We start from the raw sequence: 10465 nt of genomic DNA on the forward strand, positions 1-10465 counted from the left end.
CATTACAAACATTTACATTTACAACATTCTCATTTCTTGGTTAATTCCAAAATCGGGGTTTGACCTAAAGGCAAACCCCTAATCCCTAACCCCCCAATCGTCCTCTCTTTTCTGTGTGTAGGTTGTAGGTACGTGGCTATAATTGAAGATCTGGAATCCTTATGCAGAGACGAACAGATCCCCCTTCATTTCGTGGATTTTTCGGAGGACCGTGTGCACGCCGGGCACCATTGTCCCATCAACTTTCGCTCAAATTTGCAGGACAGCATCATCTCGACATTTTACTGCTAATTTCAGGTCCGCAGCTTCATCCTGTGTCTCTATCTCCGTTTACAAGCGAATCTTTCTTACTTTACATGTACTCCTAGTTCAATCTTTCTATCTACATTCTTTACAAAAGAGGGTATCCTTGATGTCTCAACCCTTGAAACTCATTTAGAATCTAGTCTTGCATTGTGTGGGATTGGATCTTGTGAGTTTCAACCCCTCTTTTGAATGTAAAGTCCCTTCTAAGTGAAAACCGTCAACCCTAGTGACCTCCTTTCTCCTTGGAGTGGGGAGAACACCTAGGGTTCGATTTTCCACTTTACATTTTGGTGAACCCGATGTGAACATCCTAATTCTGATTATTCATGGTTAGATCTGAAAATTTTGCTTCCTTAATTACATTTCCATGTTTGATCTTTTGCAAATTTTAGAGGTTAATTGCACAAAACCCTAAATTTTCTTTTTAGTAATTGAGCTTGTGAAATGTTTAATTGTTAATGCTTGTTTCAGATCTACCCTTCTATTGCAAATTGTCAATTCACATTTGTGCTTTAATTTTGAAAATTAAGTGGTTAAGTGTCAAAAACCTAATTTTTGAAACCCTCTTGATTCAACCTTTGACTGATGATTTCACTGATCAAAACACCTCCAAATCGGCTGTAACTTTGGATTTCGCAACAAAATCATAATATCTCTCATCCCTGAAAATTTGGAAAAAAGTTGCGAGGACCGTGTGCACCCCGAGCGCCATTGTCCCCGACATTTTTTCCAAAATTTCGGGAGCTAGATCTTACTGTATTTTTCTGCTAAAATCCAGAATTTTGGCTAATTTCATTAATTCTAACACTCTCAAAATTAAAGTCAAAGTTGGTCTATTGATTGCTTGGACTAAGGCTTCTAATCATTCAAAAATTGTTGAAATTGAAATTTGTGTTAAAATTGTGTTTCTTACTATCCTAAATCTGAAAAGTGTGTTAGCATTCATTCGAAATTTGAGTGCTTTATTCAAATTTTTGCAGTTTGTGACTTTTGAAATTAAGTGTTTAATTGTAACAACCTTGATTTCCACTTTCAAAATTGAATTTTGCGTGAAATTGAGTCAATTTTTAAAATTTCAAAACCTGCATTGCTTTTAGTATTCCCTATAAAATCATAAAATTCAAAATTTCAGTTTCCCTCTCTTTTTTAAAATTCAAATTTTGCATTTTTCAACAATCTTGGTAGGGTTCAATTTTGAGATTGCAACTTTAATTTGGCCTATCTACAGATCTTAAAATCACTCAATTTTTTTAGATTAGCTTTAAAATCATCATAACTTTCATCCCTGAAAATTTCGAAAAAAGTTGCAAGGACCGTGTGCACTCCGTTCGCCACGGTCCCTGACATTTTTTCCAAAATTTCGGGAGATTGTCCTGATTGTATTTAACAACTTAAATCTAGGAGATTGGCTGATTTTATTGAAATTTGCTACCTCTAAATTCAAAATCTTCTCTTTCTCTTTAGTGCATGAGTTTTACAACAATAAGCCCTACTTACACTATTCCCGTTAGACGAAGCCTTAGAATTAAGTCTTTCCAAGGTTTAATTACTGAGGAGATGGAACCTAATTTGAATGGCCTTTTTAACAAGGACACGGGTAATTCCTCTAATCCTCTTAATGATGAAGAAGCTCTCCATGAGGTTTCTGAAGAACAACTTTCGAAATTGGATAACCAATTTGATGATTTTCGACAATAGATGTCTCAAGAATACCCCGATAGTCAAGCTCTTCCCTTAATTGAGGGTCTAAAACATATGGTTCAAAATGATAAGAATGGAATTGATATTTTGCGTAGTATTGCACACATTGTGGATTCGAATGTGATGCCTATGAAGAGTTGTGTTGAAACTTTGGGTTATACACAACCTCCTACTCAAGTCAATCATTCTATCCCTTTGACAACTTCTATTGCTAGCATACCTACTTTTACATCAAACATAATGACTACTTCAATACAAGACATTCCACCTATGATCACCAGTCATGGGGGAAATCCTTCTTCTTCAATCAACCCTCTTCTTTCATTCAATCCAACTTCCTCGTTTATTCCTTCAATGAGTGTTCCTATTACATCTCCACAAATGAACCTGACGCAAGGGGGCAATTCATTTAACCATTCCATTCCTCCTTGTAGTGTTCCTCCTTTCCAATCATCTCCTATGACTAACTATCATAGTGTCCCACCACCTTACTCTCAATCAATACCTTCTTTCAATAACATAATACCTCCATCACAATCTAACATGTCTAATATGAATTCTTCTACTGAAGTGACCATTAACAATCTTGCACAAACTGTCTCTTCTTTACAACAACAAATTACCTCTATGAATCAATCTAAGTTTAGTGTGCCCACATTTGATGTTGCGAGCCCACTTTCTCTTGACATTGTTCGAGCTATCCCCCCTAAGCATGTTGAAATCCCACAATTGGAGCTTTACAATGGTAAAGGTGATCCTCTAACACATGTTAAGACCTTTCAAACAATATGTACTGATTTTGCTCATGACCAAAGGTTGCTTGCAAAACTGTTTACTAGAACATTAAGAGACAAGGCTCTACAATGGTATTGCTCGTTGCCTTCCTATTCTATTACTTCTTTCCAACAACTTGCAAATTCTTTTATTCAACAATTTCAAAACAATATAAGTCCTAAAGTTACTTTGATTGATTTAATGCATTGTAAACAAGGTGTTAAAGAAAAAGTGACTGATTTCATTGGTAGATATAAGCATTTGTATGCTCAAATTCCTTTTCCAGTACCTGACAATGATATTCAAAGAATCTTTATTTCTAATTTACAAAAAGATATTAGAGAAAAACTTCTGTTTTCTAAGTTTACTTCTTTCCAACAGTTGTGCGCAACTCTTCACAATTATCAACTGACTGTGAGTCAAATGGAACAAGCAAATCTTATGGCTCCGAGTGATAAGGGTGACAGTAGTCAACAACCATTTGGGAAGTTTAAACCGAACAGAGAGTCCATTAAATTCAATGAAAACATCATCAACAACAATGTGAATGCAGCATCAGGTGTGCCTCCTATTTCTAAGTTTTTCAAGAAAGAAAGAAAGTTTACTCCTTTGAATGAATCATTGCATAGTATTATGAATAAGTTATTGGAACAAAATGTGCTTACTCTTCCTCCTATAAGGCAGATAGATCCTGCAAAGATTAATTCACCCTATTTTGATAACAAATCTTTTTGTCAATTTCATCGTCAACCTGGGCATGATACCGAAAAATATTTTGCTTTAAAGGGTAAAATTCAAGATTTGATTGATAATAATACTATCTCTGTTTCAGGTGTGAATGATAAAGGCAACACATCTGTAGCTCCTCCTAACCAAAATCTTAAGATTTTTACTAATCCATTACCTTCTCATACTTCTAATGTGATTGAGACTAATGATTCCTGTTTCTCACCTGATAGTCTTGTGTCTATGACTCCGAATGTGATTAACTTTGTGGAACAGTAGAAAATCCCTGAAGAACCTTCCATCACATTTGATTCTAGTGAAACTATCAGGGCACCTGATGGTCCTTTATATATAGTTGCAAAAGTCAAGAGTACACCTTGCCGTGGAGTGCTTATTGATCCTTCTTGCATGGTTAATGTCATTACTGAAGAATTTCTTTTTACTTTGCAATTGAATCAAGTGATCTATGACAAAACAAATGTGGTTGTGAAATTATTTGATGCATTTTCTTCTCCTGCAATTGGTTCTATTACATTACCTATTGAGGTCCATAACAAATCCCTTGATGTGATCTTTGCTATTATTCCATCATCCGAACAATTTCGTGTGAAGCTAGGCTATCCTTGGCTATCTTCCATGAAAGCTATTGCTTCTCCTATTCACAAGTGTTTGAAATTCCCCCATAATGGTGAAGTTGTTACTGTCAATCATAGTCTCTTTAAACCAGCTGAAAGAACTTCTAGCGTTCCTATTGATTATTTCTGGCCTAAACAATTCCAATCTCTTCCACCGCGAAGTGATCATCTTTTCAAATCTTATCAAAAGTGGAAAAAAGATATGATCCTATCTCTAAGTGAACCTAGAACACCCAAACTTGATATTCTTATCATTCTTGAGAAGGAAGTTCTTCCTTTGAAAGATAAAACTAATGTCTTTCCTCAAGAAGGTTCCCAACCCATCCCTATGGATGTGACTATGTCTATGCCTAATAAACTTTCTAAAGGTAGACCTATACCTCCTCATCATGATGGACTTGGTCTCCTTCCTAAACCAAATATTCCTCCTTTATATGGAGTAGTTCCTCCTCCTTCCTCTTATAGAGAGAAGAGACCTTCTTCTTCTCCTATTGTTCAACCTAACAGATCACAACCCAAACACCCAAGTGATAAGGATGAGAACATTCCTCCTCCTCAATCTTCTCAACTTCCTACTAAGATTAGACGAAATCGTTCTGCACATGAACACCGATGAAAGCGTCATCTTAGAGCTTGTGCAGCTCCTTCTCAAACTTTGCAATCCCCAAAAACACCTTCAGCTAGCATTATTCCATTTTCTCCTTAGCCGAAAATTGAGCCAAAATCTCCTAAACATAAGATGCATGATGGTCTTGATCCTGTACGAGTTAAAGATCCTATTTTTATAAATCTTGATGATGATATAGATGAAAATGTTATTCATGATGAAAATGTTACTTCTTTTCATTCTAATAGTGAATATGAATATGTTGATGTTGATAACCATTTATCTAACGAATTTTCTAAAGCACTTATCCTAGCTCCTAGACAAGAACAACGTGGCTTGGAACATGAACATAGCCCTTGTTTGGATCTTGTGATAGCTCCATCTGCTGTGTTAGATGTTCCTCTAGCATGTTTCCTGCCTTCCCGAAATATTGATCAGCAAGATCGGGGGGTAGATGACGTGCTAGACTAGTTCATTAGCATAGCAGACTCTCTCCTCCTCTCTTGATCTCTTTTGTTACTTCTTCTATGTGTTATTCTCATTCTTCTATTTGTTGTCCTTAGTGTTGTCTACTTGAGGACGATGCAAAGCATTGAGATCTCTTTTGGTCTCTCTCATGTTGACTCAAAAGACACATGTGTTCCCTTCTTCTAGGTGATCTTCCTTGATTGGGGAATGAAGAACAATTATGCATACATACATATGATATACATGAATTATCATACAGCATATTGACCCCAAGGAAAGCGAAGTCACCTCGTGCTTTGTGTTTTGTGTCTATTATCCTTGGGCTTATCTCACACTTGAGGGCTAAATCCTTGTGATAACGTGCTCCTTTCCTTTCTCATTTCCTATATGTATCACTACCTTAAAGCAATCACCCCCAATGAGGCGTGTGCGATCGCTTTAACGTAGGGGGGCATACACCCTGTTCATATCTCTTCAAGATACTTGAAAATTTCTTGGCAAATTTAGCTTTGCCTTGAAAATTTTTGATACTTTTCTTGCATGACTCATAGTGAGGGAACCTTACTACTGACAGTCATGGTTCTCCCTCGTGATCTTCCCTTTTACTTTGTTAATTGAAGTCGTAAGATCCTTAGTCCACTGGGGGCTTGGTGTATCTTGCCTCCTTGACGTGGTGAAAGTCTTTCAATGTTGTTTCCTTGTACTTTACCGGAAGTATGGGCATACGCTTATACTCCCGCTAAAGTGGGGGCTAAATGTAGCATCCTAAAATTGTGACACTTGCAATTTCGATTGCATTTGGGTCTTCATGATGGCGGCGCAACGTTGAACCTGAATGGAGACCCTGAAACCTGTTTACGACACCAAAAACTGCATCTTTTTGCACCTTGGCCTGATCCTTCCTTGCAGCCTGCTGTCCCAGGAGGTGGGACCATGGCGCCCAGCGCCCTGGTCCCTGGCCCTATTTTGGGCCCGGTCTCTTTTGGGCATCGGGTCTTTAAGTTTGCAAATTCGAAAAATAATGCTTCTAGGTCAGCCTAAGGTCGGAAAAATCAGTCTCATAACCCTAATTGACAAGTATATAAACTACATTTCCCCTCCCATTTGAGGCAAAGAAAAAGAGGAAAAACACATGCAAGCAAGAGGCGGAAGCGACATTCAAACATTCAAGCATTCAAGCATTCTAAGTCTCCATTCAAGGCAAAGTGTTGCATTCAAGACAAGGATTCAACCATTGAAGAGGAGATCACTTACAACATACAAAATACAACATTCATTACACCTTCGCATGTAAGAATACAAACATTCTTACAACAAGGTATCAGTACTTGTTTACATTACAAACATTTACATTTACAACATTCTCATTTCTTGGTTAATTCCAAAACCGGGGTTTGACCTAAAGGCAAACCCCTAATCCCTAACCCCCCAATCGTCCTCTCTTTTCTGTGTGTAGGTTGTAGGTACGCGGCTGTAATTGAAGATTTGGAATCCTTGTGCAAAGATGAACAGATCCCCCTTTGTTTCATGGATTTTTCGGAGGACCGTGTGCACGCCGAGCACCATCGTCCCATCAACTTTCGCTCAAATTTGCAGGACAACATCATCTCAACATTTTACTGCTAATTTCAGGTCCGCAGCTTCATCCTGTGTCTCTATCTCCGTTTACAAGCGAATCTTTCTTACTTTACATGTACTCCTAGTTCAATCTTTCTATCTACATTCTTTACAAAAGAGGGTATCCTTGATGTCTCAACCCTTGAAACTCATTTAGAATCCAATCTTGCATTGTGTGGGATTGGATCTTGTGAGTTTCAACCCCTCTTTTGAATGTAAAGTCCCTCCTAAGTGAAAACCGTCAACTCTAGTGACCTCCTTTCTCCTTGGAGTGGGGAGAACACCTAGGGTTCAATTTTCCACTTTACACAATATATAATTCATTGGCGATTTCATAAATTCATTGCCATTAATAGACAAGGCACATCACATCACATCAGTACATCACATCACATAATACATTGAGTCCGGACTCTGCACGATGTATCAATAAGCGCGGCCTCTTTGACATGTAAAGGGTGACACATACCTAAAATCTATCAATGATTTGAAACCGTTCGATGATCGTATATCAATGGCTGAAGTTTTATTTCGGCCCAATTTTCTAAAGAGAACATAGCTCACTAGAAAGTGCCTGGAATGGAATTGGATTCAATAGACATGTATCAAATGTCACAAAACACGATCGATAATTTCATTCATTTAATATATATCTTTTCACTTATGGCAATCCACTCTATCCCCATGACTTCTAATGTGATACTTGCCAATTTGGTACTGGTTCATAGTTGTTTCCAATTTCGCACACTTATGCATTTATGGGAAAGATTTGCAGAGATACGAAAGATTTAAAAAAATTTATAGCAGTTAATACTATTAAAGAAGTAATTATTACAATCAAGAGCTTCAACAATTTATATATGATCTTTGCTTTTTTCATCTTTAATTAGCCTTTGCCATTTAGTAGATAAATTGTCAAAGCTCATGATATTTTAGGTTTATAGGCTCACGATATTTTAGGTTTATAGGCTCACTGCTCAGGTTGTTTAATTTGTTAATCTGTTTTCTCAAGATGGACACTCCCATCTGCTTGAGAAGAATTTATGCAGAGGACCAGAGGGCCTTTCTAGGCTCCATTAGAGACCCAACCCTCCAATCAGTCTGCAAGGAGGTTGGGTCGTTCACCAATGAAGCTGTACAGATGGTGCTGGGCAGAGAATTAATGCGAAACGAAAATAGGTACCGTGTTAACACAAACCTTACATCCCGCTTCTTAGCATCTCTTCTGGACTTGGGAGGAGACAAGGTGGATATGCTGATGCTCTTGAGGAAGGTTTTTAAGGAAGACTTCCTTGGAGATGACATTACTCTTGTCATTCTTGCAGAAGTAGGGGTGGGGATCCCTTGGGTGAGTGATTTATCCAAGCTTCTCCTCCCTGACCAAACACTGCCAGTGGCTAGGCAACCGTTTCTCCTAAACCTGAATGCGGAGCAGCTGACGCTTCACAGAAAATGGGTGTGGATTGGCAGGGACTTCCTCTGGAAATGGTTCCTCCTGGACGACTTTCCAAACTACATGTGGCTTGAAGAATTCTCTCAGCCTATGCTATCTGAAGAATTCTACATGGAAGGAGGGCCAGATTCTTAGGGAAAAATTGTAAACAATTCCACTACCTGTAGTTTTTTTTTCCTATGTCCGTGAACCCTAATAGGTTGAGTGCCAGAGGCTCACTCATTTTGGCTTTTAAGTTTTTGGGGGACTCAAGTCTCTGACAAAAAAATTGTAAATTTCAAAAGCATAAATAATTTAATGATAATTTTTCAAATTCCAGTTTGTTTCACTTTGCCTCTTACATTCTTATGGATATAATAAAACTTTCTATAATTCTATTTCATTTTTATTAATTAATTTCTTTCAAATGCTTTTTGTATATCAGCTACATTATTTCAATTATTTGTTAAACAATGGAAATAAATTTAATACCGTGATCTTTTTATGTAATGCTATAAAAAAAAAATTCAATTCGTTCCATTAATTATTTGTACATTGATTATGGTTGATTAGAATTTTATAAACATATACTATATAGTCATTCAAAATACAAAATTTCAAAAGTTGCAAGATACAAAAGTTTATCAATAAAGGTTTTTTCATTCAATTAATTGAAAACTTTCAAGATACAAAATTTGCCCACAACTTATAGCAAGCAGACAACAAAACTAGTTCATTGCCGATAGGTCACTCACTCAGTCTCACTATCCCCCTGGGACGCCTCCTCCCAGTCCCTTCCCTCCTCAGAGGTAGATGCTTTGGCTTTCCCTTTTGCCGCTTCAGCTTTCATTTTTGGAATGTAGTTTAGGAATCCGAAGTTGGGGTCGCCCTCCAAGCTTGCCAGTAGCTGTATGGGCCTTCCTTCTTTAGCCCTATCTCTTAATGCCCTACCAACCTCCATCCTTGCCACTACATGCAAAGCATTCAGGACTTCATCCACCCTCATTAATTTAACAAAGACTTTCATCGCTTCCCACCCCACTCGAGCTCGTTCATGGCATTGGTATTTGATTTCATCCTTTGGGCCATGAATAAAAGGAAGCAAATACTCCTGGTCATCCCCTTCCTTAATTCGAATGCCAACTCCTGGCACCACCCACTCCAAGATTGAATCTAGGTTAATCAAAAACTCCCCATCAATCAAATTGACCAATGCGAGTTTTACATTTTCCACTTCCAGTTTGAATTCACAGGCCCACGCCATAATCAGAGAGTAAACCTCCATATTAGTTCGATACCGATGACTGATATGTGCCACCTCCTCCGCAAGCATCATTCGAGCTGCCGCCCACAACTTCGCCTCCTTAAACTTGAACAGTCGTTGCATTCGTTTATCAGATGCTTTGCCCAAAAAGGGCACCAATTTCTTGTATGTTCGAAGTGTGAAATTGGCCTCCATTGTCACCTGCAATTTCAAAATCACTTCCTGCAAAAAATGTCTTATAGAAGGTACGATTCTACAAACTACTACTACAGATTTGTTCTATAGCTGCTTCAAAGCAAAAAGTGGTACACAGATCAAAAGGTTAAAAAATCTGCCTCCGTCTTATAGGCTGGGTAATGAATGTGCACGATAAGACATTAATGCCATGAGATTAGGAAAAAGATTTCTTGCCATCCTACCCTTCCTCCTTTCGTGTGGCATGCCGCAGACAACTCCTTGTGCAACAATTAATCACCACCTTGGCATTTGTACTTTCCAAATTTGCTCGCCTTAACAGGTTGAGGACTGCAGTTGCACATTTTTAAAAATTAATAGACTAAATTTATGTTGAACTTTTATATATATCTTTAAACTATTTTTGAAAATTATATATCGTAAACATATTTTCAAAGAATTTTGTTAAACTTTAAATTAATATTTTAGATTTAATATTGAATGTTTTCTTTTTAATAATAAACTTTTACCTTTCAAATTGCATATCAAAATTTATATTTTTATTTAGTTATTTGTTTTATTCTCATTTCTTAAACTATTGCCCAGAATTGAACATTTTTAATTTAATTAAATAGAATTAAGTTTATAGTCTATAGACAATAAATCTCTTTTTCGGGCGGAATTTTAAAATGAATAAATATACTTTAAAAACAGACCCAAAAAGTAACACGAGTATGGTGACGTGCCAGAAAAATGGCAGA

The sequence above is a fragment of the Cryptomeria japonica genome, chromosome 11 (assembly GCF_030272615.1).
Source record: "Cryptomeria japonica chromosome 11, Sugi_1.0, whole genome shotgun sequence".
NCBI lineage: Eukaryota > Viridiplantae > Streptophyta > Pinopsida > Cupressales > Cupressaceae > Cryptomeria > Cryptomeria japonica.